Source organism: Somniosus microcephalus, chromosome 1 (genome assembly GCF_052327205.1).
Source record: "Somniosus microcephalus isolate GS21.2 chromosome 1, FLI_Smic_1.0, whole genome shotgun sequence".
Lineage (NCBI taxonomy): Eukaryota > Metazoa > Chordata > Chondrichthyes > Squaliformes > Somniosidae > Somniosus > Somniosus microcephalus.
Genome location: NC_140987.1, coordinates 91,076,616 through 91,100,073, shown reverse-complemented (window position 1 = coordinate 91,100,073; position 23,458 = coordinate 91,076,616).

Below are 23,458 nucleotides of genomic sequence, written 5' to 3'. Positions count from 1 at the left end.
ATAACAGACAGCACATTAACAGAAACTTTACATGAACATTGGATAAAACACCCAAGTGCCTACCCTTGTGTGCTGTTAGTTGGTATGATTGCACTAAGATGAGGTTGAGTGTGAGGGATAGCTAGTGAGATGGGAATGTGATAACGTAGATGGAGAGGGAATGGTGGAGGTGCAAGGTAAGTTAATGTGAGTAAGGATGTGCAGGAGTAGGGTAGGGAAGGCAGAGTGATGGGGCTGTGATGAGATGCACAGCAGGGTGAGGTTGAGTGTGGCTTTGTACTAACGTTTCATGATCTACTGAAATCATTGAAAGGTTTGCGCCACTGCACCCAGGTCCTCCTGATGACATCCCTGATTGTGCCCTCCTTTGCAATGTACAACCAGGTTGTGTTGATCTCCTAGGGAGGTCTTCTCCGCCCATGGGAAGGGAAGTGAACCTCCCTGCGTGCTGTGACTCCCTCCATAAGCATATGGAGGTAGTCATGGGAGAGCCTGGGTGCAGTCCTGCACCTCTGTGCAGTGATTGTCAGTGTTTGCAGCACCTCAATGCTGTAGAACACTGACAACACAACTGTCAAATTAAGGTTGGCCATGGGCCCTTTAAGGAAATGGCTGATGACGCGTCAGACCCGCTTCCTTCAATTGGCCGAGAGACTCGCTGGGTGCGCTTAACAAGCCCACTCACGGAAAATTAATTCTATACAGTGGGCTGGAGCCAGCAGTGGGGCCAAGACCCACCACAGACGCCGCCGGGTAAAATCCAGTCCATTAGGTCACTTCCGCCTATGTGGCACAGGAAGCCGCGATATCGCCCATCACACACAGCACCATGGCTGGGTCCACAAGTTCTCCATGAGTTGTCCAGCATTTCTGGAAATCATGGGTTCCAACTCTGCGCAAAGCACCATCCAATGTTGGAGCCGGACTCCACCATGTTCTTTGACACTGACAAGAGGCTCTCTGGCAGGCTTGCCAGTGCACGTAGCATTTCCGTGTGCACGCCCATAACCCTTCTTGTGAAGGCTGCCCCAGCAAGGTCATCATCTGAGTGCTGAGCAGCAGAACTCGTGCATGAACTCGCCCCCCGAGGAGCTGGAACCTGAACTACTCTTCCCCCCTGGCCTTGCTGAAGTCCGCTCGTGCCCGGTGCCTCACCAAGTGCGGATCCCACCTCTATACTACCCTCTAAATTCTGCGCAGTGCCAGTTTCTGAGCTGGTGTCTGTGAGTGTCAGATGCAGGGATGGTGTGTCTTCTTCTCCTCCATCAATCTCCTCCACAACTTCAGGGATAGGCTGGGCTGCCGGCAGATCTTGGGTATCTAAAAGCAGAAAGGCACAATGGTCAGGTTGTGGTGAGTGGATGGGGGGGTGGGGAAAGTAAGAATACACCATCAGCAGCTTGTAAATGAGACGAGATTGTGGGATGAGGGGGAAGTGGGATGTGAGAAAAAGGATTAGGTATGACCATACCATCATCATCAGCAATGGCTTCAACTTCTCCCTTGGCCACGGCCTCAGTCACCGCCCCTCCAATTATGTCAAGGATGAATTCCTCCAGGTCAATGAGGTTCTGTATAGTGGCTTGGCTGCCTCCTGTCTGCTGCTGCTCCCTCCTGTTGTGTGCCACTTTTGCCTGCAAGAGAAAGGGAAGTGTGTCAGTGAGTCCAATGTGTTTGGGTGCCTGCCATAGTTGAATAGCTGTCAGTGTGTGCAAGGTGTGAGATGTGTGTGTGAGTGTTGCAGCAGTGATAAGGTTGTGAGGGTGAAGTAAAGCTTTGATTTTGAGGTTGAGTGGTGATAGTTAGATATTGTTGGTAGGTGAGTGATGAGGGTGTGGTGCATTGAGCAGTGTGTGAGGATTGTGGTGCAAATGGTGGGATATGGCATTTGCTGAAGCCTCCACTCACCTTGACCTGCCGCGTGAGGTCACTAAACTTTATCGGCACTGCATCCACATTCTTGGGACCAAACTGTTGGCTGTGACAAAATCAGCTATCTCCTCCCACAGCCTTCTGCAAATGGTGTTTGATGGCCTCTTGCCACCCTGCGTGAATGAGACAGCCCGCCTTCGTTGTACGGCCACGAGCACAGCCTCTACTGCAGCATCCGAGAGCTTTCATGCTCTCTCCCTTGGTCACTGAGCCATGTCTTCATCCAGACTGACAATGAGGTGCTGCTGCAACAATGCACCTCCCCTTTAAGTAGTGCAGAGAGTCTAGGCCAAACATTATTGGCCATTAGACTGCATCTGATATTGCCCACCCCCCACTCCCAACCCCCTTCACCTATTCGGGTGCTTCTCCAAAGTGAAACTTGAAGGTCTGTATCACAGGAGGTGAATGATTGCTCATGTTCTGCAAAAAGGTCTTGGAACTGAGGGGGTCCTTCTCTCATGGCAGCCGACTTCTGGCAGGAAGCTACTGCTGGCTGCATTTTTGGAGCTTTTTCCTGGGCCGCTTGGTGTTGCCCAATATGTTCCATTGGTGTGGTACGCTGTAGAAGAAGGCCAGAGTCCTAGCATGCGCTCCTATCCCAAGAGAGGGCAATATCAGGCAGGTCATCTCCAACTGGTGCTATTCGACCAAGTCCTGGATCTGTGTTGCCACTGATCGGCAGGATGACTAGTCTACTAGTAGCTATCAAATCCTGAAAGCTCCGAGATAGCAGCATGCATCGCGGCAGCCATGGTCTGGAAGCTGATATGCAGAGTACCATCTATTCTTTCCACTGTTGCCACCAGAGCTGCAGTCTGTTCTTCCATGGTGGTGGAGATACCGACTGGTCCTGAGTCACCTCTCAGGTGGGGGCCACTACAAATTACAATGAAGCTGCCATATGTTCCACGGATATCTTCAACATGGATAAAGCTTCCCTGATGTTGTCGCAAATGAGAGCTATAAACTCAAGAGTCACATCTGTCAGTTGCCACACCTACTCGGAGATTGACTTGCAAGTATGTACGATGTTTATTGATCATCATTCTTTTCATCGATAAGTTCTGCGTCCCATAAAGAAACCATTCTTTCATGACCCCAGGACTTAGAAGCCATGGATTGCCTTCCCTTCGGCCTCCACTGTGAAGGTGGCACATCCTCATCCACTTCCTACTTCTCCTTGTGCTCTGTGAAACACCTAAGACAAACTCCGACCTCCCAATAGTTGAAAGTATCTGAGCTGGTGCATAGCTGGTGCAAATAACACAGGAGGTGACATTGAGCATGTTGGGCAGAAGGACATGGGGCAAGATCATATTCCAAGGACTAATGTAGCCTGGTCCTTATCAATCTGTTCTTATTCATCATCATCATCATCGTCATCATAGTTGACAAGGAAGAAATGTATTGTCTGCTGCTCCTCCTCCTCATCATCTTCCTGTGCTTCCTCCTCTTGTGCCCACTGTTTCTGTGGTGGATCTGTAGGAAAGGAGGGTACCAACTAAGAATGGGTGAGCATTACCCCATGGAATATGGAGAAAGAAGGCTGTGGACACTCGTGCCTCTGTAGCTCTCCACCCGAATTTCACAGCGACAGAGCAGGTGTTCAGTCACTATCCTGGCACCAGCAAGATGCCCGCGATCTTACCATCTCCCCAGCAAGTGCAAATTGCCTTTACATGAGCTTCATGATCTTCTCTTCATAGGCCTACAGGAGTTTTAGGTTGGAGATGTCACCTCCAGTGGCCTGCGCCTCACGGCATTGTGTACCATTTTCTCCTACAACAAGATTGAGTAAATTATGGAAAGGCTAGCAGTTGAGGAGTGTGTGCTGAGTGGCATGAGAGAGCCAAAGTAAGAGCTCTGGTAACATTAGCTGGATAGAATGTAGGAAGGAGTTTTGAGTAAATTAGGGAAAGGCTAGCATCTGTCTCCCTAACATCTGTCTGAGGCTGAATCACACTGTTCACAACCTTGGTGTCATATTTGACCCTGAAATGAGCTTCCGACCACGTATCCACAGCATAATGAAGACCGACTATTTCCATCTCTGTAACATCGCTAGTCTCAGCCCTTGCCTCAGCTCATCCGCTGCTGAAACCCTCATCCATGTCTTTGTTACCTCTAGACTTGACTATTCCAACGCACTCCTGGCTGGCCTCCCACATTCTACCCTACGTAAACTTGAGGTCATCCAAAACTCAGCTGCCCGTGTCCTAACTCGCACCAAGCCCCGTTCATCCATCTCCCCTGTACTCGCTGACCTACATTGGCTCCCGGTTATGCAAGGCCTCGATTTCAAAATTTTCATCCTTGTTTTCAAATCCCTCCATGACTTCGCCCCTCCCTATCTCTGTAATCTCCTTCAGCCCCACAACCCCCCCCCAAGATATCTGCGCTCCTCTAATTTTGCCCTCTTGAGCATCCCTGATTATAACCGCTCAACCATTAGTGGCTGTGCCTTCTGTTGCCTAGGCCCTAAGCTCTGGAATTCCCTGCCTAAACCTCTCCGCCTCTCTGCCTCTCTTTCCTCCTTTAAAACACTCCTTAAAACCTACCTCTTTGACCAAGCTTTTGGTCACCTGCCCTAATTTCTCCTTATGTGGCTTGGTGTAAAATTTTTTGGGGGTGAAATTGGATTTGGGCGAAAACTTTTCAAAGTTTGGAAAATTAGCGCCAGGCGCTACTTTTTTCTGACTTTTAAAAAATTCGGTTTACTTGTTCCAAGAGGGAGGTGATGCCTAAATCAAGCGCGCCACTTCCCTCTTGGAGCACGATCGGCAGCAGGCGGGGTGGTGAATTTTGCAGCGCTGCACACTGGGCCTTGCAGCGCTGCCACATTGGAAGGCTCCTTCCCTCCCTTAAAGGGAATGGCCATCGCTGCAGGCTCTGCAAAAGAAAGGGCACCTACCTGGACCACCAAGGGAGCGGCGAACCCACGTGATCAGCCCGGCACTCACTAAGAGTGCCGAACTGATCGATCGCGCGCAGGAACCAGTGAAAAAAAAAGATCAAAAAAGGTACTCTTTTTTTACTTACCTCGGCCACCTCGCCTTTAAGCATCGCCCTCGAAACAGCCGGTCTCCCGATACACGTCCCTGAAGCTGGCATTGTTTTCGCCCGGTGATGCTTCAGGGGGTGAAAATGAATTTTGGGTCCGTTGCACTACCGGGGTGATCTGCGGCCAGATGACGTCATGATCTTCGGTCACAGGCGGGCGTGGCGATAAGGGTTACCGCCGCCTCAAACTGGCAGGTGAACTTTGCGGGCAACAGTAACATCACCGCGCCCGGGCGATAAGACATTAGTGCCCCATTATCACCCCCCAGAGGCAATAATGGGAGACGCTAAGGTACCGAATTTCTAGCCCAAGGTCTTATAACACTCCTGTGAAGCACTTTGGGACGTTTTACAATGTTAAAGGTGCTATATAAATACAAGTTGTTGTTATTAAGTTGTGCATGCAAGTAATTGCTTTCAGGAGAGATGGGTAACCATACTGTAAGATCCCAAGTTAGTGCCCCTTAGCCAGAGTGCATTGTAAGGTGTTAGACATACGGCTGTTATTTTAGTGAATGAAGAATGTGCTGGTGCTCAGGGTGTGCAAGGAAAGAAAAGGGAGAGTGGCTGGTGTGTCACCTTGCCTGCCCTGGTCAGGTCATTGAACTTTTGTGGCACTGGGCTGCAGTGCTGGGTGTGAAAGAGTTGGCATTTTTTACCATTATTACATCCTTCCAGATAGCATGAGTGACATTTTTGGCAGGTTTCCCACAACGGACAACCAGCGAGTCTGTCTCCCCTGAGCTTAGTTTCATCCAGGGGGGTTTGCAAGTTTGTTTGCTTGAGATAGTGGCGTCTTCTTCTCTGCCTCTGTGTCATGCCCTGGTCTCTTGTTTGACTGCCTGTGCCAGCTGCTCTTGTTTTACAAAAACACTCACGAGACATCCAGTCAAGTTAGCTGAAAGTCAACTGACTGAGGAAAGCACTTTAGTACGTATATGCTGTTGTCCCAATCTGCTGCTGCAATCTTTAGCCAGAATTGACTTTTTAAAGGCTGCACTATACTTTTGTCGCACCTCAGCAGATACTTCAGTTTTATACAGGTTGAAGCCAATCACTACTGCAATGGATAATCAAATGAGCTGACCAGAAGATTCTTGTTTAGAGTGTCTCCGCACAATCGGTGGGTGCAACTCAATTTCCATTGGCGTAAAAGCTTCAATTAAAGTCAATGGAAATAAAAATCAGGAGAAATGTAAAACGGGCTGCCGATTCGCTATCACCCATTTTACATTATCCCACAAAGTCAAAATCTACCCAGCCATGTGAAATTCCGAGGCCAGGTACTTTAAACTGTTCCTTTTATATTGTTAAAACTAGAATTTGTAGTATCTATAATTTTGTCAGATTTTTATTTCATCATACATAATCAAATCACCTAGTTATGAAGGGGTTGCAAATTCTTTGCTTGTATATACTAGTCAAACTATCTACTTTCCCTTAATCTGCCTTTTGCTTCCTCTGAAAAGATTTGCAATCTTCCTTAATTTGGAGCGGTCCAGAATCTTCAAATCTTTTTAAAGACTTGAAGCATTTGGGTGTAATCTTCATTCAATCATTTCGAGATCCTTTATTTCTGAAACATTCCACCCTCCTCGGCCCTCTTCTGAATTAACTGCCAGTTGTGTTTTTTTCTCATCCATGGGCAAGGATCAATAAAACATCCAAGAAAAGCTGTTGAAACATGAAGGAAATATCAAGAGACATCATAGGGTCCAGGGGCTGTGCATTAATGTGTTGTGTGAGGGAGGAGTAAGGAAAATGCTCATCAAAACAAGTGCAGAAATGGATGGGAAGGATATAATTGAATAACTGGGTGAAGAATACAACGTGCAGTAAAAAAGACATGGATAAAAATTGATCATGATGATTATTTTTTGTTACAATAGCACGTCTGGTGAGCTGCATGTTTAACATTTTTAATTTAGTAAATTGTGTCCCTACTGTTCTCTGTATCAACAACAGCTGTTATTTGTGCTCGGTGTTACTACCACACTCCTGACATTGGGTAGATGTGAACACACATTGCCAAGCCTGCATATGGTGAGCAGGAATGAATTTCTGCATTCGACACAATATACCAATTGCTCTTATTTTTAGAAATCAGAGATTTCTTATTAAGGAATGTCTACAAATCTATGTTGTATTACACAGAATTTGAATACAAAATACATTTACACAGATTACGGGGATATAAATTTATTTATTTATTTATTTTTTATTCATTGATGGGATATGGGTGTCGCTGGCTAGGCCTGCATTTAGTGCCCATCCCTAATTGCCCTTGAGAAGATGGTGGTGAGCTGCCTTCTTGAACCGCTGCAGTCCATATGGTGTAGGTACACCCACAATGCTGTTAGGAAGGGAGTTCCAGGGTTTTGGCCCAGCGACAGTGAAGGATCGGCGATACAGGTCCAAGTCAGGATGATGTGTGGCTTGGAGGGGAACTTGTAGGTGGTGATGTCCCCATGCGTCTGCTGCCCTTGTCCTTCTAAGTGGTAGAGGTCACGGGTTTGGAAGGTACTGTTGAAGGAGCTTTGGCGAGTTGCTGCAGTGCATCTTGTAGATGGTACACACTGCAGTCACAGTGCGCCGGTGGTGGAGGGAGTGAATGTTGAAGGTGGTGGATGGAGTGCCAATCAAGCGGGCTGCTTTATCCTGAATGGTGTCGAGCTTCTTGAGTGTTGTTGGAGCTGCACTCATCCAGGCAAGTGGAGAGTATTCCATCACAGTCCTGACTTGTGCCTTGTAGATGGTGGAAAGGCTTTGGGGAGTCAGGAGGTGAGACACTTGCCGCAGAATTCCCAGCCTCTGGCCTGCTCTTGCAGCCACAGTATTTATATGGCTGGTCCAGTTCAGTTTCTGATCAATGGTAACCCCCAGGATGTTGATAGTGGGGGATTCAGCGATGGTAATGCCATTGAATGTCAAGGGGAGATGGTTAGAGTCTTGCTTGTTGGAGATGGTCATTGCCTGGCACTTGTGTGGTGCGAATGTTACTTGCCACTTGCTGATATAAGAGTCTCACAAAGACTTCTTTTGTAATTCCTGGAGCCCAGTACTTAATAAATGGTGTAAATTTCATTAATAGTTTTGCTGAGATTCACTCTGTTCTCTTTAATATACTCCCCATAAATGGAATGCATTGAGAGTCTTGCAAAGCTGCAACCATAATTCTATTTTTACTAGGAGGTAAAGACTCAATAAATTCTAGTGACTGAATAGCTGAAGTGACACTATGGGCTGAATTTTGCCGGTGCTCAGAGGTTGGGTTCGGAGGCGGGTCCGCTGTCAAAATCCAGAAGATTGACAGCGGGGCGGTATCCCGCTCTAAACCTGCCTCCTTGTGAGTTTCCCTAGTGCCAGTTCTGCCTGCGCTTTGCAGACCCAGCACTAAGCAGCGGGTCGTGCAATTCTGCTAGTTAAGAGGGTGTTTAAAGCAATTTAATTACCAATTTACCAGGTATAAAGCATTTTCCCAAGTTTTCCACCAGGTTCCCATCATTCGGGGATCACGCCAGGTAAGTATGTCGGGTTCTGGACAACTCTCCATTTCTTTCATTAGGTGACAGCTGCAAAAATGGGGAAAACCTACCATTTTACAGCTGGTCACTTTCCAACCTCAGAAGCTTCAGCCTTCAATATTTCGAACCCACTTTTGAGCTTTATGCAATTTTGAAGTGTTTGGAGTAATCTCTCTATCCACTGTCACCTACTTGGAACAACCTATATCAACATTGACAGATTAATTCTGTCATCTCAACCTCACCTGTCATCTATTCCATCAGCATCGGTGCCCTTGAAAAAAATCTCTCCTTGGTCCTCAGAATCCCAACACGATCAGCCCCAACACCAGCATCACCGGGCACATCAACAGCACCAACATCCACACCAACCTTCTCCGCAATCAACTGATGCTGCACTGGCGATTTTCCTGCAGGTGTGGGGAATTGTCGGGTTCCCCGAATGTCCTGGTTCCCACACGAATCTGAATGGGTCTGCCAGATTGATGCAATTTTCCCTCAATTGGCCAATTCATTTCCAGCGTGTGGGAACCCTTGCTAATTGACGATTTCTAGTCAGAACGTCGCACAGTATGATGTCATCATTCATGGTGCTTTTAAGGTCCACAGCAAGCATTGCTTCCTCTGCAGGCTTCCAAACGAACCATACAGGATGGCAGAGGAGCCTGCAGCAGCTGTGGCCAGTGCCAGACCCCGAGCTGCCTCCAAATTCGACGAGGCTTCACTGCAGGCATTATTGGATGGGGTTAGGGCCCACAGGGAGGTCCTCTTCCCTAGGTCAGGGAGGAAGAGGCCTCCCACTGAGACCAAGGCTGCATGGATGCAGATGTCAGCAGATGTCAACTCGCTGGGAGTCACCAGAAGAACCTGGATACAGTGTCGGAAACGATTCCATGACCTTCACCGTACAGGAAAAGTAAGTATGAAGTTTCCATCACCCTCAAACTGATCCCCATTGCCTTTCCCCACCAGCACTCAGCTTTAGCACTCTCTTCCTCCACATCCTACTTCACAGTCACATCCATGCACCCTTACCCATTCCCTCTCTCTCTATGCTCACATTCACATAATTATTCCACCATGCAGCCCTCACACTCCCTCTCACTCTGATGCTTTGAACACAACTGACAACACACAGGGAGGGCCCTTGGTCTTGCAGCCTCACACCATCTTTGTCTCCCTCTAAGTATCTATGCTGTGCAATTTCTATACTCACTCCTTCATTCTCACTCAAACTCCGCTTGTCTCCCTCATTGCAGGAAAAGAGAGTTCACAACAACAGAGAGCGAGCCAGGACTGGAGGAGGCCCACCCTCAATAGCCCACCTGACCCCCTGGGAGGAAGGAGTGCTGGGAATTGTCAGGGCTGATGTGGCTGCAGAAGTTGGGAAAGGAGAGCCGGGGCAGTCCCGCAAGCTGGTGACAGAATAATTTTCCATCTCTCTCTCATTGACATAGCATGAGTCGCTGTTATGATTCTGAAGCTACATCATTTGGACTTATGAACATCTGCAAAATCCAATGTTCATGTAACCTTGGAATCACATCTCTAACTCTTTCCTTTACTCCCCCACAGGACCATCCAGAGCCCCCGTCCCCACTGTGGAGGAGGAAGAGGCTGAGCAGCCAGACTCCTCAGAGGAAGCTCCAACCTCTGAGGGCGCAGCGTCAGCAGAAGAAAGTGCACCCAGCACCAGCGCAGACACTCACACCTCGGGGGGACCTTCGGAACATAGAGTAGTGTTGTCACCTGGTGTTTCTCAGCTCACAAGTGAGCATCAGCAGATTTTGGAGACAGGGACAGCAGTAGAGAGTCCTCGTCGGATGGCGCAGGACTCTGCCAGCTCAGCTCAGCTGCATGTCAACCCTCTGCCTCTGGGTCCATCCGCAAGAGAAGAGGTGATGGATCTCCATGCACAGATGCAGGAGTCTCTGTCAGGTTTTGTCTCCAGGGTCGCTGTGAGTGTGGAGTGAATGGAGGAATCCATAGCAAACATGAGCAGAGCCTTATTGGAGTCATTGGCGCATGAACACATCACCACGGAAAGGATGGCAACCTCTGTGGAAAGGATGGCTACAGTAGAGGAGAGGATGGCTATGGCCATGGTGGAGCTAAGTCAATTCAATTCAATTCAATTCAAATCGCTTTATTGGCATGACAAGGTACATCTTATGTTGCCAAAGCATCGAAAAACATTTATGGTTGAACACATAAACACAGATCTATCCATACAGTATATAAACAGATATATCCCTGAGTGTATAAATATACATTCATATAATTTATATATACTCCTTCCTTAGATTTAATGGTTGTCCCTCTGTTTATGGCAAGTTGCAACATAGTGTGCCGCTAAGGTTACACAATTTATTCCCTTCCCCTAGTAGGTATGGGAGTTTTTGGTCGTCATTCAAATTTCTGAATTCCGGGCATATTTTTGTGAATTTGGGGTAGAAATTCTCCCTTATGCCCTGATATTTTCTACAAGCTGTGAGGAAGTGCATCTCTGTCGCCACCACTCCCTGACTGCAGTGAGAGCATATCCTGTCCTCTCTTGGTGGCCGGGTCTGCCTGTGTCTACCTTTTTCGATGGCCAGGCTATGTTCACTAAGTCTGTACATTGTCAAGGTTTTTCTCAGTTTGCTATCCTTTACCATGGTCAGGTAATCAGCCATGTTGTATTGTCTGTTTAGGGCCAAGTAGCAATTGAGTTTGTTTTGGGTTTTTGTTGTTTCTGCCCAATATGACAGATATTTTTCCTTTTGCTTAATGACGATTGTGTTGGGTCGAATTCTTTGTGTTACACTGTCACTGTCCTGGGGCTGGTTATTGTTAGTAGTGTTAATAGTTGCTTCACTGAGTCCCAGGACTAGTTGACTGAGGGTATTCTTCTTTATGGTCCTCTCTTGGCATTTCAGGGCTTCGTAATGATAGCAGTGGGGGTTGCTCATTTTTAGGTGTTTCCAAAATTTGGTGGCTCTTTTTTGGATAGTAATTATTAATGGATATTGGCCTAGTTCTGCCCTGCATGCATTGTTTACAGTTTTCCTTTGAGTCCGGAGGATACTTTTACAGAATTCTGCATGTAGGATCTCAATTGGGTGTTTGTCCCATTTTGCAAATTCTTGTTGTGTTAGCGGTCCCCACACCTCATTGCCATAGAGTGCAATTGGTTCAATTACTGATTTAAAAATTTTGAGCCAAATGCTAATTGGGATTTCTATTTGGATTGATTTTTTAATGGCATAGAAAGCCCTTCTTGCTTTCTCTTTCAGTTCATTCACAGCCAGATGAAAATTTCCCGTAGAACTGATTTTTAAGCCCAAGTATGTGTAGTTAGTGGTTTGTTCAATTTTAGTTGTTCCTAGTGTGAAATTTATTTTGGGTCCCTGATGTCTGGATCTTTGCTGGAACACAAGGACTTTGGTTTTTTGGGGGTTTATTGTCAGGGCCCAGTTCTGACAGAACGACTCCAGCAGATCCAGGTTCTGCTGTAGACCCTCCTTAGTTGGTGACAGCAGAACCAGGTCACCTGCATAGAGGAGGAATTTAACCTTGGATTCATATAGGGTGAGGCCGGGTGCTGTAGATTGTTCAAGTAGTTTTGCCAATTCATTTATGTAAATATTAAAGAGTGTCGGTGAGATGGGCTAGCCCTGCGTCACACCACGCCACTGTGGGAAGTATTTTGTTTGTTTGTCTCCAATTTTAACTGCACATTTGTTGTTTGTATACATTGATTTAATTACATCATATGTTTTTCCCCCTACACCACTTTCGATAAGTTTCAGGAATAGACCGTCGTGCCAGATGGAATCGAAAGCCTTCTGGAAATCTTTAAAGCAGGCAAAAATGTTGCTTTTGTTTTGATGAACATGTTTGTCAATTAGGGTCTGTAGGGTGAAGATATGATCTGATGTTCTATAGTTTGGAAGGAATCCAATTTGGCTTTTACTCAAGACATTGTGCTCCTCAAGGAAGTTTATAAGTCTTTTGTTTATGATACTACAGAATACCTTCCCCAGGTCACCAGAGTGTTGAAAACATGGTGAGTGTTCAGAATAGACTGACATCTCTGGAGGAGCGATGGTCAGCTATTGAACAGAGAACCCAGACCTTCATGGCAGGCCCTCTGAGTAGGACTGCCATTGAAGAAACGGGTCCCCATGGCCCCCCTGATGTGCAGCATCACTTGCAGGCACTGAGGGGGATCTGACCCATGAGAGGGTGGTTGGTGGCAGACCTCAAAGAAGTGGGGGCTCCTCTCCAAGCGCTCACACTTCCATGCCACTGCAGAGCCCTCGGCCAGAGCCCTCGGCCAGAGCCCCGCCGGAGTCCACACCCAACGGAGATAGAGGTCTCAACCCCTGCACAGCCGCAGGAGCAGCAGACTGTTGGCGAGCCCTCACAGGTTCGCCATCCCAGGGGACGCACGCCAAAGGTGTCGAGACAGGAGCAGCAGGAAAGTGAGCAAGGGGCCTCCACGTCTGCTGAAGCCACAGGGGAACCACTACGTAGGAAAATAAAGCACTAATAGTCACAAGGGTGGTCACTTCGGTGAAATGTTGTGTTTATTTTAAAAATGCCATCAGTTGGTTATTGTAAATAAAATTTCTGATGGCAACTGTTGCATGCTTCTGGTAGGTGCCTCAGTTGAGGAAGCGCTGAGTGAGGGTGGCAAGAGGGGCTTCCCAGGAGCTCACACTGGAGAAGTGTGTGAGGCTCCAACCTTCCACAGCTGTGCCTAAGCCTGGAACAAGTTGCCCCAAGCCTGAAACAACAAGGTCCTGTAACCTACAAATGATGTCTGATTAAATCTCTTCTTTCCTGATTGACCTGCAGCTGATAGTCAGCAATCCGATATTGTTCACGCCAGGCTTCATCAGCGGGGTTCCCACCAGGCGTGTTTACCGTGGGAAAAGGCTGAAAATAGCAAGGGCCCCTTAAAATGGCATTATAGATGCCAATTATTGGTGATTAAGGTGCCTGAAGATCAGTCCCGCCTGCTGCGGGCGGGACTGATTCGGGTCGGACAGAAACGCCTGGGTGAAAATCGGACAGGGCGGGTAATCAGGCAGGGGGGGTCACGACCCCCTATTTTTGCGATTTTCCCCCCCACACGCTTGAAAGCCCGCCTGACGGCTACAGGCAAATCAGCCCCAGGGTATTATCACCCATGCACATTGCTGCACAGGATGCCAGCACTGGCCACACCATGTATGATTGGACTAGGATGAGGGTGAGTGTGATGGGTGGCTAGTGCGATGGGGAAGTGATAATGCAGATAGAGAGGGATGGGGGGAGGTGCAAGGTAAGTTGGTGTGAGTAAGGATGTGCAGGAGTAGGGTAGGGAAGGCAGAGTGATGGGGATGTGATGAGTGGCACAGCAGGATGAGGTTCATTTAAAGGCTTGCGCCATTGGAGCCTGGTCCTCCTGGTGACATCCCTGCTTGTGCCCTCCTGTGCAATATGCAACCAGGCTGAGTTGATCTCCTGGGGATGTCTCTTCCGCCCTTGGAAGGGAAGAGAACCTCCCTGTGTGCTGTGACTCCCTCCATAAACATATGAAGGGAGTCATGGGAGAGCCTGGGTGCAGCCCTGCACCTTTGTGCAGTACTTGTCAGTGTTTGCAGCACCTCAAAGCTGCAGAACACTAGCGGCAGAACTGTCAAAATCAATTTGGACATGGCCCCTTTAATGAAGCCGGCTGATGACGCGGCATCAAATGACGTCATCAAACCCGCTTCCTACTAATTGGCCGGGAAACTTGCAGGGCGGGCTTCACACTGAGGACACCCTCCATCATGTTGTGTGGCACTACCACCGTGCTCAATGGGATAGATTCAGAACAGATCTAGCTGCTCTAAACTGGGCATCCATGAGGCGCTGTGGGCCATCAGCAGCAGCAGAATTGTATTCCAACACAATCTGTAACCTCATGGCCTGGCATATCCCTCACTCTACCATTACCACAAAGCCAGGGGACCAACCCTGGTTCAATAAAGAGTGTAGAAGAGCATGCCGGGAGCAGCACCAGGCATACCTAAAAATGAGGTGCCAACCTGGGGAAGCTGCAACACAGGACTACATGCATACTAAAAAGCGGAAGCAGCTTGCTATAGACAGGGCTAAGCAATCCCACAATCAACGGTTCAGATCAAAGCTCTGCAGTCCTGCCACATTCAGTCGTGAATGGTGTTGGACCATTAAACAACTAACGGGAGGAGGAGGCTCCATGAATATCCCCATCCTCAATGATGGTGGAGCCCAGCATGTTAGTGCAAAAGACAAGGCTGAAGCATTTGCAACTATCTTCAGTCAGAAGTGCCAAGTAGATGATCCATATCGACTTACTCCCGAGGTCCCCACTATCACAGAAGCCAGTCTTCAGCCAATTTGATTCACTCCATGTGATATCAAGAAACGGCTGAGCGCACTGGATACAGCAACGGCTATGGGCCCCGACAACGTCCCAGCTATTGTGCTGAAGACTTATTCTTCAGAACTAGCCGCATCTCTAGCCAAGCTGTTCCAATACAGCTACAACACTGGCATCTATCCAACAATGTGGAAAACAGCCCAAGTATGTCCTGTTCACAAAAAGCAGGACAAATCCAATCCGGCCAATTACTGCCCCGTCAGTCTATTCTCAATCATCAGCAAAGTGATGGAAGGTGTCATCGACAGTGCTATCAAGCGGCACTTACTCACCAATAACCTGCTCACTGAGGCCCAGGTTAGGTTCCGCCAAGACCACTTGGCTCCTGACCTGATTACAACCTTGGTCCAAACATGGACAAAGGAGCTGAATTCCTGAGGCGAGAGTGACTGTCCTTGACATCAAGGCAGCATTTGACCGAGTGTGGCATCAAGGAGCCCTAGTAAAACTGGTCAATGGGAATCGGGGGGAAAACTCTCCACTGGCTGGAGTCATATCTAGCATAAAGGAAGGTGGTTGTGGTGGTTGAAGGTCAATCATCACAGCCCCAGGACCTCGCTGCAGGAGTTCCTCAGGGCTGTGCCCTAGGCCCAACCATCTTCAGCTGCTTCATCAATGACCTTCCCTTCAACATAAGGTCAGAAATGGAGATGTTTGCTGATAACTGCACAGTGTTCAGTGCCATTCGCTACTCCTCAGGCAATGAAGCAGTCAATGCCCGCTTGCAACGAGACCTGGATAACATTTAGGTTTGGGCTGATAAGTGGCAGGTAATATTTGCGCCACAGAAGTGCCAGGCAAATGACTATCTCCAACAAGCGAGAGTCTAACCACCTTCCCATGACATTCAATGGCATTACCATTGCCGAATCCCCCACCATCAACATCCTGGGGGTCACCATTGACCAGAAACTTAACTGGACCAGCCACATAAATACTGTGGCAACAAGCGCAGGTCAGAGGCTAGGTATTCTGCGGCGAGTGTCTCACCTCCTGATTCCCCAAAGCCTTTCCACCATCTACAAGGCACAAGTAAGGAGTGTGATGGAATACTCTCCACTTGCCTGGATGAGTGCAGCTGCAACAACACTCAAGAAGCTCGACACCATCCAGGACAAAGCAGCCCACTTGATTGGCATCTCATCCACCACCTTAAATATTCACTCCCTCCACCACTGGCATACCGTGGCTGCAGTGTGTACCCTGTACAAGATGCACTGCAGCAACTCACCAAGGCTTCTTCGGCAGCACCTCCCAAACCCGCGACCTCTTCCACCTAGAAGGACAAAGGCAGCAGGCGTATGGGAGCCCCGCCACCTCCAAGTTCCCCTCCAAGATACACACCATCCTGACTTAGAAGTATATCGCCGATCCTTCATCGTCGCTGGGTCAAAGTCCTGGAACTCCCTCCCGAACAGCACTGTGGGAGTACCTTCACCACACGGACTGCAGCCATCCAAGAAGGCGGCTCACCACCACCTTCTCAAGGGCAACTAGGGATGGGCAATAAATGCTGGCCTTGTCAGTGACGCCTGGATCCCATGAACGAATAAAAAAAAAACAAGCCCCATCGTCGAAAAATCCTGTTGGATGCCGAGATCGAGACGTGCGGGGTCACCACACGCCTCGGACGTCGCCCGCCCCGGACCCGCCGAGTTTGGAAAAATCCAGCCCTATACTTCTGTATTATGAAGAGCATCGTAACATAAAAAAAACTTACAGAATGCCTATGTATGTATATATTTAGCGAAAATGTTCTACAATCAAAATTACAACAATCTTCATTAAAAAGCCCATTGATTTTCTGTTCTACTTTAAACTCTGGATACAGGTTCACTTGTCTTCCTTTGATTAGAACTGACCATCCAATAGTTCAAATGTCAATATCCTTTTTTTTCCCAATGATCTGTCTGCCAATTTCACATTGATTTTGAATTGATGAAATCGATCAGGTAGTCATCCCTGGAGGTTAATGTGAAGCTGTCTGTAACTATACCAGCATAATAGAAGTCAAATAGCATGTAACATTTTTTTCTAAATAAAAAAAGGAAGAAGGAATTGGGCCTGTAAGTATGGAGATTGAAACAAGGCTAGAATGATTTTATATTTTAGATATTTCAGTACACATCAAAAACATCCATAAAACATACTGCAAATTAGGCATCTTTAAACATACATGGGCTTATTGGCCCAGAACTTGGTGTCGGGGGCTTGCCGCGCGTGCAAGCCCCCGATGTGCACTTACCCGGCGCGCCGACATCTGAAACTTGGCCCACAGTGGATTTCCTGTCAGTGGCCCGGTTCTGATGTCGGCGTGCTGTGCTAACCTGACCCAGCGGCGTAGTTAGTGCGATGTGCCGGCTGGGATCAGGTGAGCACTGTTCAGCCAATCAGGGGAGGGGAAACTTCATTCATAAGTTTGAGAGTAAGAACTGTCAAACTCATGAGACGTACTGCACCCCAAAACACTACTTAAACTTTAAATAAAATTTTAAAAAACATCCCAATCATTAAATTAAGTATAAATAAGTTAAAAAAAATAATTTAAACAAGAATTTTTTTTTGAAAAAAATAAATTTTTAATAAAAAAGGTCTAAAACTAAACTTACCTTATTGTAGATTCTTTAAAATAATAAACCTGTGGAAAATTTTTTTCTAAATTGCACTAAAACACCACTTACCTGTAAAAATAAATACTTACGTGTGCTTTTTACAAGCGTAAAGACCGGAGGCCTTTACACATGCGCAAATCCCCCAAAACAGAGGAAATCCAAGACGCACGCGCTGCCCCCTACAGCGCACGGGCTAGCCTCTTCAACTCTTGGGTGAGAGGAGAGGAAATGACGGTTTTCAGCGCATGCGCTGTGCATGCTGAAAACCGGCATTTCCTCCGGCCAGACGCGTGAGTACCCCTTCCGTACTCACACGTTTGGGGAGGAATTTCTGCCCCATTAAAACAAAACTATTGTATCTAGCACTCTGAAATTATCCATCGTCTTTCTAATTTAATAATAAATACAACAATTCTCAGAAGCTTTAGTCAAGCATTTAAACTAAAAAATGCACATGTCTACATTTGTATTTCATTATGCCTTGAGAAGAGAAAAGGCCTCATTTAACATTCTGGAGGAACTCTGCTGAGGTTCAGAGTGCATCCCTTCCCTGTCATTTCCATCAAAATTCCCTTGAATTTACCAGTTAGTTCTTGCATTCTAATTTTATAACCTTGACTCCCAAGGCACTCCATATATTTAATGAAATCCACTAATAAATCTTAAATTCTTCCAGAGTAAGCACTCCTGCTGCAGACTCAGCCATCTCTGCTGACTACACAGGGCACCAAATAAGATTTGTGTTTTGATGAAGAAAGCATTTACTTTATCAGAAAGCATATTATTGGGCCTGTATCTCAGTACAATATATAATAAAATCAAAGATATAAGTAATCTGTTCCACCCTTAAGGAGATTGTAAAATGATTTAGGCACATGGAGATGTGACACAAGGTACGTTTGGAGTTACATGTAATACAAGTTACTATCGGCATAGTAAAACTTAAAAGCTTTTCTGCATCAGTTGACTTTTACTAGCCAAGATGCTCATTTAAATCAATCTCAGATGAGATGTGCATGGATACAATAATTAGTATATTCTTTTGGTGCTTACCATCGTAACCTTTTAAATGTTCATTAGTTCAAAACCTAATCAATAGCTATGGTTTAAAGCTACAATGTTTCTTGCTAGTAAGTATTGTTTAAAAATTGTTGAAAATCAAATTAACCAATAATCAAGAATAAGGCATGTCAAAAGGATGGCCATGTCAAAAATCTTTACCTCTGTACTATTCTTGACACACATTAATCATTAACTAATGCATCAGCTTTGAATTCACTCATGCAATTATGCATTATATTAAGATAATTATTACTACAGTGTGAGGTCTTCAAACACTTGTCAGTGTTTGAAGAAATAAATGAGTTTAGGCACTGTAAAAAAATTTCAGTAAAGGTTTCCTTTGAAGACTGCACCTTTAAAATGATAATTTGGCTACCGTAAATATTGTAGTGAAATTGATTGCTTGATTCTCATAAACCGACTAATCAGAAAATTCAACGTCCAATTTTTAATTCTCATTATATTCTTTATTTCCCCCTTAACATTCCCCTTCCCCCCCCCCCCCCCCCCCACCATTTACAACTTCCCCTTTGGTTAGCAGGGCATGTGTCAGCCTGTAATAATCTTAATAGATATTCTCAATGTTGGACTTTTGGCTTCTTGATAAGCTGCAAGTTATTCTTTCTTCTTTCCCAGGAGACACGTGTGAGCAGAGCTCAGTAAAATGTGATCGCTTTTCACCCCAACAGTCAGCTTTCCATCGATTGATCCCTCAATTTCCACCATCTATTCCATCCCATAAAAAGTGAGAAGGCAAAATTTACCTTCCTGATGGAGTCTGGCTACGACTATCAGTTGAAATTGCAATTCGAGCTCAGGGGTTCCTGTTCAAAGGTCAATACTCCAGCATTGTAAATACAGGGTTGCCAGCAATCATTACATTTTCCTATGATATGAGACTATAGCTGAATTTACAGGCCACCTGCCTGGCGGAAAGGGGGATATAGCACCCCAAAAATAATGGGAATGACCTACTGCCCTGTTGTCCCCATCATTGTGGCTGCAGACATGTTTCCCTGAGGCTACCATTGGGTGGCTGGAGTGGCCCTGAGTTAGGGTGATAGGCAATATTCCCCTTAATTTTTTTTCGGGTGCGTGGCCCATTGACCGTTTTGCACCTGCGCAACCTTTTTTTTATTCGTTCATGGGATCTGGATGCTGTTGGCAAAGCCAGCATTTATTGCCCATCTCTAATTGCCCTTAATGTTAACATTGGAAAGGCCAGTCCCGAGCTGCGCGGGACCAGCAGACAACTGATGTGTCCAAAGATGTGCGGGTTAGGATGATTGGCTATGCTAAATTGACCCTTAGTGTTAGGGGGATTAAATACATGGGGTTACGGGGATCAGGTGGGATATGTGTCGGTGCAGGCTCGATGGGCCGAAATGGCCTCTATCTGCACTGTGGGGTTTCTGTGATTCTGTGATTCTGTGAACTGCGTGGCCCATTTAAAATACTAATCAGGATCCTAGGACATACATAGTTCCCCAATTGTCATTTCAGACTGAGCTCAGTGGAGAGTGTGCTAAGCATGCTCCAACCACCATCTGATGGAAGTCTGGTCAAAGAGAATCCCACAGGTGAGTTCATCTTCACTTTTGTGGGGCCTGAAGGCGCAGGAGTGCTTCTCCAGGCTCCACAAACTCATTCTGGGCTGCTCCGGCTCCCCACCTTCGCAGGTCGAGGCCCCCTCCAAGAACCTTCCTTCCTTCAGCCCAGAGGCCTTTCAAACTGCCTGATATTGAGGTGGCCTAGATCCAGTTTCCGGTTGCAGCCCAGATACAAATATGGCCTGTTCTTCAAAATGGACCGGGCGTCCTGGAGGGTCTACCGGGCAGTCGGCCATGCATTCTATTGGACAGCCGACTGGATTCCGCTCTGAGGGAACATCCACCACCGTATTTTCTGCTTGGGACCAATGAACTTAGATTAGTACTGAGGATTGGTGAAATATACCTTGAACCAGGACCAACTAATGTGATCTGTATCTGGTTACACTTCTGCTCAGTTCAATGACAATGATAAAAATATGCTTGATTCAAGTTTTATTTGGGTAAATTATAAAGAGCCAAAACCAGCAAAAATTTTATTTATTCCATTTTTTTAAAAAACTGCAAATATTAGAAATCTGAAATGGTAACAGAAACTGCTAGAAATCTGTAAAGAGAAAAGAGGGTGGAAAGAAACATAATGCAGTCCAGTTACGGAGTGAGTTAATGGGCTGAATGATATGCAAAACTCAGTGTCAGCTGTGGCTCAGTTGGTAACCTCATCTCTGAGTCAGTAGGTTGTGGGTTCAAGTCCCACTCCAGAGACTTGAACACAAAAACCTAGGCTAACACTCTAGTGCAGTACTGAGGGAGTGCTGCACTGTCAGAGGTTCTGTCTTTTGGATGAGAGTTTAAACTGAGGCCCTGTCCACCCTCGCAGGTGGACTTTAAAGATCCCATGGTACTATTTCAAAGGAGAGCAGTGGAGGTATTTCCAGTGTCCTGGTCAATATTTATCTCTCAATCAACATCTGTAAAACAGATTATTGGGTCATTATCACATTGCTGTTTGTGGGAGCTTGCTGTGTGCAAATTGGCTGCCGCGTTTCCTACATTACAACAGTGACTACACTTCCAAAAGTACTACATTGGCTGTAAAGCATTTTGGGACATCCAGGGGTCATGAAAGGCGCCATATAAATACAAGTCATTCTCTTTTCTTTCATAATGGAAAATTGCTACATAAGTGATCCAATGAAAAAACAATAAAAGAAGAAAACAACTGTAAATAATTAAAAGGTTGAAAAGACATGGGGGAGACCCACACAAAGGAATAGGTGAGAAAATGGGGGAAATTGGAAAAAATGCCATTAATTATTTTTATTGATTGCAATTTAATCAAACTAGACATATTTTGCCAGATTAAGATTCATGGCATAATCTCAGATCCATCCCTAATGTTTAGCATTATGCCTTTAATATTATTACACTAATTGACATTTTTATCATCCAATATCATGAATAATACTGTGTGGATAACAATGATTTTTTTCCCATCCAACATACTCAGTTAGTTTACTCATTTGAAAACTCAGAATGAACATGTTTTCCTGAATTGCCAATTTGAGTTTTGATAAACACAGCAGGTGCTAGGATTCTATGGAAGCACTTTGTATTCCTTTGCTCTTTGCTGCAGGGTATTATATGAGCAGAGACAACTTTGATTTGTATTATTAGAGGCCAGACATTTCTTTCAATCAGCTAAATCCTGCCTGGGCGTTTAATACCATGAAAGGCTAAACATTAGCAGTTCAACTCAGACAGTCATGTAGTGTTTGAAGTCAGCATAGTGATTGCCATAGGGGGAAAAATTGGGCCAATAAAGAGGGCTTTTCAATTTGATTGGTTGTCTTGATCTGGCTGCCCATGAGCTGTGGTGTTGCAATTTATCATTTAAACAATATATGAAGCAACATTAGTTTAAATGAGAAACTGGTTTTATCAGAGCGTAACTCAAGACGGAAAGCATAGACTAATAATGTCTCACATATACCGCATCCACAGCACTTTCTGCATTCAAAGTTATTGTATAGTCAGCGGTCGAGCTTCTTGTATTTTTTTTATTGTGAGTGCTGCATAAATGTTCAGAGTTACACCTGCTGAACTAATCCCCATTGTTCTGTGCCAGTGACTATTATTTGAATTGTGTACCAAAGTGTAATCCACAGCAATGAAAATAATGATAATTTATTGATGTGAAACAAAAGCCACAATGCTTGTGCAATCAGCCGAGCAGTGCTTAGCAAGCAAAACATTTTCTTCTAAAAGGATTGAATATTATTTCTCCTGTAGCTTTTTGTTTTGAGAAAAACAAAAAAGGACAGTTATCAGCATTACAGAGTTATGCATGATGGAGAGGATTCCTGCTATTCTGAATGTCAACAGTGCTAGTAAAAATACTCTTAGAGTTTGGTATATAGCTGAGGAAGAAAGAATATTTAAAAACATAAAGAAAGAAACAGCTAAATTTCAGAAACAAAGAGAGAAAGAGAAGGAAGGAAAAGACAGAACACATTTTTCAAAATGGTATGTGTGGTAAACCACTTTTATCGTTCACTATCGTTACACTATGGTTATCACTGTTATATCGTTACACTATGGTTATCACTGTTTACACTGTTGTATCACTACACGAGGTCGCCTCTTGTCACGCTGTTATACCTGGGCTGACCACTGCTGACTCCGCCCATGGCTCCACCTACTTGCCCAGGTATAAAGGTGGTTGGCTGGCTGGTATTCCTCCTTGTTGGATCCGATCACCCACGAGGGTGGGCTCTGTTATTTAGCCAATAAAAACCTATAGTTACTGTCTTAACTCGTCGCTTTTCATTGGATGAATTGATAGGTATATCAGTATGTATCAGTCCTCATGAAACTTTTTGTTAAAATACTATTGCCATTGAACTTTGGTTCACAGCATTTTATCATTCCATTCTAAGTTACCTAGTGGGACAATCCTCATTATAACATACAAGCACCTAGAGAGTACTATTGGTGATATTAGTGAATGATTGCTTAACACATTCATAAGGCATTGTCTGCTATTTAACTGACAGATTAATCTATTTAAAGTCCTGATAAAGTAGCAGATAGAGGAATGCCATTCAAATGTATTAAGGGTTCATCCACTAATAATGCCAGTAGTCATTTATAGCCGAAAATGCTTAGTGTTCTTTAATTTGTGCTTGGGTTATGTGTGACATGGGTCATTCCCCTCCAGACCAACCAGGAATGCATATTCTGACCTCATAAAACACTCATAAGTGGAGAGAGACA